Genomic DNA, 7,089 nt, shown 5'->3' with positions numbered 1-7,089 from the left:
AGTTGGCCCCTACGCTGAGCTCTCTCATTCCGCGCCGACGACGCAAACGACGACTCGTCAGTGAAGCACTGACAAACAATACCTGGATCTCCGACATCCATGGCACGCTCGACCCCGGAGCCATCGTCAAGTATGTCGAGTTATGGCAGCAGCTGCAGGGCGTCTCCCTATGTGCCAACCCCGACAAGTTATCCTGGAAATGGACTCCCAATGGAATCTACACGGCGAGCTCATGTTCCACGGCTCCACCACGGCACCATTCTGGTGACTCATTTGGAGGACCTGGGCGCCCTCGAATGCAAAAATCTTCTTATGGCTTGCTGCCCTCAACCGTTGCTGGACAGCAGAGCGACGCGCGAGACACGGGCTACCCCACGACCCCAACTGCAAGCTCTGTAACCAAGCAGACGAGACCATCGACCACTTGCTTGTTGGATGCGTGCTAGCGCGCATATCCTGGCATGAGGTGCTTGCATGGTGCCGGCTGCCCATTGCACCAATAGACGGAACCACCAGCTTCTTCAGGTGGTGGGAGACCGCCGCTGCCACCTCCCCGGCAGGTTTACGGAAAGGTGTCAACTCTCTGATCATCCTCATGGCATAGAGTACTTGGAAGCATCGGAATGCCGTCCTCTTCGACGGAGCATCTCCATCCCATACCCACCTCATGGCGACCATTCAGCACGAGGCTGTGCGCTGGGCCAAGGCCGGCGCAAAAGGACTGGATCGAATTTTGCATGTTAGGCTGAACAACCTCTCTTTCTGCTCACTTGCTCTCTTGGTGCCGCCAGCTAACTGTGTACGGCCACAAGAATAGCACACACTTGTATATAAACTCTCTCTACCTATCAATGGAATGATACGCAATCTTTGCGTATTCGCGAAAAAAGTTAAAGTCGAAGAAATGTAGTATTAGAACTCTCCTAAGAAAACAATAGCATGGACGATGTTTTATTCAGCATAGCAAGCATGGCAAAAAATACAACTTGTCACCATGCAGGAGGCGGAGGACAATTTTTTGGGTCACGACCCCCACAATGTGGATGTGCACCATCGAGTGACGGTGATGTAGTAGAGTACGTCGGAGTTACCGAATAGCGCACCCGTCCTTGACTAGTTCCTTCTATTGGAGTAGCTACCACTACTCGCTCCTGGTGTTCGGCCGAGGTGGTCATCATCAAACTAAGAACCATCACTACTGCCACAACTTTCGACATCGTCCTTCACAATATAGTGGACAAACTATCGAGAGAATGATGCAACGGACTAATGTTCTGTTGCTAAGGCAACAAGATGGCATATATATACTAATCAAACGGACCTATTTAGGGATAATATTAATGTATATCTAATATTTTATTTTTGAGAAGGAAAATATTAATACATATAAAATATTATCCTTATTAAAACTATGACGTCTGAGCTGGCATGCAGGTTATGCCCGTATAGTATATAATGAATGCCACAATTAATTATTACCTATTTTTGGTTTCTATTATCGGCCTCATCTCTGTTTTTAATGGAGGAGTTGGTAGCCTGGTACACCGGTTTTTTTGTCCTTTTTTTCGTCCCATCTCCCACTACCCCTCTCACCGGTTTATCTCTTTACAAATAATTACAAAAGGAAAGAAAAACCATGTGCCGCTCCTCCCTCTACGGACCTCGATCTTTTGTCTAGGGTTACTAGATGACCCGTTGCACCGATGGCGCAAAGGGCGTGAGTAAACCAAGCTGTCAAACCATGCAAGTTGGAATATTTAGATACCGATATTCTTTAAACATAAGGATATAGCTCATACATAGCGCAATATATTACATTGATGATATGTTCATAGGCTAAAAGAAAGTCATGAGAACAATTTATGCTAAGCAAAGCTACATATACAGAGACACATCATGTAGATTGCTTTGATCACCCAGCTTCTGGTAAGCAAAGCTACATAGGCAGAGATGCATCATGTAGATTGCTTTTATCACCCAACTTCTGATAACTAAGATATGTAGTCTTTCGCCGTCCTTACCATCTCTTATACCTATTCTTTGATCCCTTGAATCCACACGCACAATTGGCCATACAGTTGTGCTTTCTTCAGGTCATGTTGATGGCCAAACTTATCCCTTCGCCTCCTCCAATGCCCATGTGGATACCGTAGCAGTCGGACCCATTCATCATGGTGTGGGGAGGAGGGATGTGGTCGTGGATAGAGGCTTTCATGAGGATCAGACAACCGGGGAGAGATAAGTTGAATTGTTGACTAAGAGGGAGAGGGTAGGTGACTAGAGTGATTGTGTGGCTCTAAGGCCGAGGAAGTAGCCGACGATGAAGTTGACATGTCATGTGTTGTGAGAGGAGGAGGGCAACGAGGAAGTTGGTTAGGAGGAGGAGATGAGGGCAGCAAGCCGTGGAGTTGATTGAAGGAAGCGGTGTCGCGGTAACAACCCCTAGTGGCCATTGGTGCCCACATTCCAGCAAGGCCCACACGTTATTGAAACATGAGCGACGGGTCCTAAGAGGGTTCACAATCAACCAGACTTACTAGGTTGTAGAGCGAAAATCCTATGCTTATGGATGATTTACCTATGGAACCCCCTCCCCCTACACGCTAAACCTTTCACTAACATCTCACGACCACTTCCACTGAGTTTCATTGAGGGCCCATTCCCCTCCATCCTATAAGTTGACTTCTGTAGGCTTAGAACAACTCTTTGTAGAGGGATGGCAATAGTCAGTAGCTAGAGATGAATGCCCAACGAGATCTGACTCGCTTACTTGCTGTTGCAAATCCAAGTCCAGAAATCGTGCCATGTCGTGTGCCACTGATACTTCTCCAACGTATCTATAATTTATGAAGTATTCATGCCATGTTAACAATAATTTTATGTGGTTTTGGTATGATTTGAATGGAACTAACCTGGACTGACGTTGTTTTCAGCAGAACTACCGTGGTGTTGTTTTTGTGCAAAAATAAAAGTTCTCGGAATTGGACAAAACTTTTTGACGATTTTTTTGGAAGAAAAGAAAAATACTGGAGCAAAGAACCACTAGAGGGGGCCCCTGCTGCCCACTAGCTAGGCACCAAGGCGCGCCACCCCGCTAGCGCGCCCTGGTGGGTAGTGGGCCCCCTGAGGCACATCTTCGCGTGAAACCGATGCAAAAAAATCCGATATATTCATAAACCTCCGAAAGTTAACCTAGATCAGAAGTTCCGCCGCCGCAAGCCTCTGTAGCCACGAAAAACCAATCTAGACCTTGTTCCAGCACCCTGGAAGAGGGGGAAATCATCACCGGAGGCCATCTTCATCATCCGGGCGGCCACCATGATGAGGGGGGAGTAGTCCACCCTCGGGGCTGAGGGTTTGTACCAGTAGCTATGTGTTTAATCTCTCTCTCTCTCTCTCTCGTGTTCTTGAGTTGGCACGAACTTGCTGTATCGTGAGCTTTGTTAATATAGTTGGATCATATGGTGTTTCTCCCTCTCTATCTTGTTGTGATGGATTGAGTTTTCCCTTTAGATTTTTTTATTATCGGATTGAATACTTTTATGGATTTGAGAGCACTTGATGTATGTCTTGCTATGAATACCCGTGGTGACAATGGGGTATCATATTGATTCACTTGATATATGTTTTGTTACTCAACTCGCGGATTCCAGAGGTGACATCGGGGTAATCTATGCATAGGGGTTGATGCACGTTTTCATCCTTGTTTCTCTGATAAAAATCTTGGGGCACTCTTGGAGGTTCTTTGTGTTGGATTGAGTATTATGAATCTGAAATTGTTTGATGCATATCGTATAATCAACTCACGGGTACTCGTGGTGACATTGGAGTATCTAGGTGATATTAGAGTTGGTTGATGTGTATCATATGGTGTTATTTTAGTATGATCTCTTGGGATGTTTGTGACACTTATAGGGATAGCTCGATAGATCGATCAGAAAGGATAACTTTGAGGTGGTTTCATACCCTACAAACAATTTCTTCTTATGTTCTACACTAGATAGGAAATTCTTCATCGCACGTTGAGGGATGGTTATATGATCCAATTATATTAGCATTGTTGAGAGATTGCACTAGTGAAAGTATGAACCCTAGGCCTCATTTTTCAAGCATTGCAATACCATTTGTGCTCACTTTTGTTGCTTGCTACCTTGCTGTTTTTTATTGTTCCTATTATAAAAATCAATATTACTATCATTACTACACTTGTATCACCATCTCTTCGCCGAACTAGTGCACCTATACAATTTACCATTGTATTTGGTGTTGTTGGGACACAAGAGACTCTTTGTTATTTGGTTGCAGGGTTGTTTGAAAGAGACCATCCTACGCATCCAATGGATTGATAAACTTTAGGTCATCCACTTGAGGGAAAATTGCTACTGTCCTACAAAACTCTGTGCTTGGAGGCCAACACGAGTCTACAAGAATAAAGTTTCGTAGTATACATCAGCCACCGGACACACGAGCCATGCACCACCTTCCTGCACACCTGACCCGCAAATGTCTGTGTAACCGCAAGGTAGGCTCTGATAAACACGAAACTCAATTCCTGTGAGCCGTATCACAAGACAATCCACCATATTCTCCAACACGGCCTCTCAACACCAACTTGACCAAAATGGGTATGTCTGTTTGTTTGTCACTGCCCTCCCCCCTCCTCCTCAGCCTCGTGGACACATGCCTTAAAGTTTTACATGGGCTTTTTATCTAGGCCTTCTGAGGTATATAAGTTGTTTGTTTGCCTAAAAAAACTGCGCCCAGGTCTGGGCATGTTTGAAAAAATAAAGAGGCACTTTGCTTATCAAACAAGGTTAGATGGGGAAAAGTGGGCGAAAAAGAGGCACTTTGTTTGAACACAATTGCTTCCTCGTGCATGCTCTTGTGATCAGCAACCCATTGAGCAAAATGTCTTGGGACATAGCAACCATCTAGTTCAAGCAAGTAGCCAAAACCCGAATTCCTCAGCAGCTCCATTTTTTTGGTTGCTCTACAAACACTCTTGACTACTTCGTCAAAAGTACCTTATGTTGCACCTGCTATATGATGTCGCTCTTTCCGATTCAGTCCCTCTTTGCTTGTTTGTGCCTGCATTCTTGGTCTCTGTATTGCAATAAAAAAGGGGGAAGAAAATGAAGGGAAGAGCAATGAGATAAAAAATGGTTTGTATACCAAGCATTCCTGATTGTTTATAGTTGCGTGAGTGGTATAGAAGTAGCTACAAAAAGAAGGTATAGAGGTAGGTACCTTCTTGTTTGGATTTTAAATGGTCCTTCTTCTTTCTCTCCTCTCATTGCACTCCTGTTGAACTGTATGAATTGAAACCAAAAAGGAAACAAACAAGGTGAGTACAGGAAACAAACAAGGTGAGTACATGAAAAAAATTGCTCTCAATTTTGCCTACACTGATAAAAACAGTGAAAATTATTACCAAAGTTTTCATTCCCTCACACAACAAGTGGTTCGATACACTGTTTCAGTAAGATCGACGTTGACATGATTTTTTTCAGTCTCAATATCTAGTGCATAGTTGTTACTATCTTCATCAATACTATTGGTGTCTGATTCACTGTAGTTCATATCCATGTAGAAGAACTACCAAAGAAGCTTGTCCAGTTCAGTTTGGGACAATAAAAGTTGATAATGACAATAGATACAACGCATGCGCTTGTAAATAAAAAATCTGAGCTAGTCCTATAGAAATATTAAACAAAAGCTAGAGTATCATCAATTAAAAAAAATTTGGGCAACACTTCGCCGATACCTATTACAGGTATGTCCAGTGCCTGTACTCTACAGGTAGGTTTCGAATGCATGACTTCCACTGTTACGATTCCATCGAAAGTAGTGAAAAAAATGGTCATAGGTCCAGTTCTAGTAAGTTCATATGTAGTGGTTCAACAAGAAAATAGGTGCAGACAGTAGGAACACTCGGTGCTCTAAAATTAACCCAGTCATTTGATTAGTGATGTATAAAAATGGAAGTCTAAAACAACGTTCGATCATGTATCAAACAACAAATGGACATTAAACATTGGTCTGCCAAGGGAGCAATGAACACTGAACATGAAGACTAGATACGGATGTGCAGCGTAGGAAATGAACAATGGTACTATTCTAGCAGGCCATGTTGCGAGTTGAACGTGGACTTGCAACTGGGGCAAAGCTACAAAGCTATAGAAAAGAACTCAGTTGCGAGTAAAAAGGTTGGACTTGCAAACTATAATTACGAAAAAAGCCCTAATTGCGGGTCAACGTTTGACTTGCAACTGGGGGTCCCTAGTTGTGAGTCGATGTCGACTTGCAACTAGGGAAACTACAACCTACGAAAAAGCCCCAGTTACGAGTCAAGGGTTGACTTGCAACTTGAGCACCTACAACGTGTGAAGAAGCGCAACTACAATCATATAACCTATGGAGAAGCCCAATTGTGTGTCAATAGTTGGCATGCAACTGGGTCGGGTCCCCCTCATGCAACTACAACCCTATGAAAAAACAGCAAATTACGAGCCGGGGGTTGACTTGCAACTAAGGGGTCAGGGTCAGGGGTGCACCTACATCCTATGAAAAAAGCCGCAGTACTGAGGCACCTACAACTAGAAAAAAAAAACCCTAGTAGTGAGTCGAGGGGTCAACTTGCAACTAGGGCTACTACAAAATTACTTGGTCCCATATTAATTGTCGCTTAAAAAGATTTATCTAGCACTAAAATACGTCTAGATACATCCGTCTCAAGGACAATTAACATGGGACGGATGGCTCCAATCCGCCACGATGGGTTCGGCGTCATGTCATGAACGTCCCATGCCATATACACCTAATGATAACCATGTCTAATGACCGTATATTGTTCCAAGGAGAATCTTACAATCTCATGTGCTATGATAGCCAAACCATAGAAGGAGTTAGGCATGTGGCTACTATGTATAACTTGATCTATCACCATCCAGATTCAAACACACATGTTAAGTACCCAAAAGAAAATGAGCTACGAGTTAATCCCTTACGTTCCAAGCCTGGTGCCAATCTAGTTACTTGGTAGAAAACAATGTGCTAATGGTGCATCACTTTTGTGTTGTATTCTTGATT

This window comes from Triticum aestivum, chromosome 2D (assembly GCF_018294505.1).
Source record: "Triticum aestivum cultivar Chinese Spring chromosome 2D, IWGSC CS RefSeq v2.1, whole genome shotgun sequence".
In the NCBI taxonomy this organism is placed as follows: Eukaryota; Viridiplantae; Streptophyta; class Magnoliopsida; order Poales; family Poaceae; genus Triticum; species Triticum aestivum.
The sequence above is the reverse complement of the archived record's forward strand: the minus strand, read 5'-3'. Positions refer to the sequence as shown.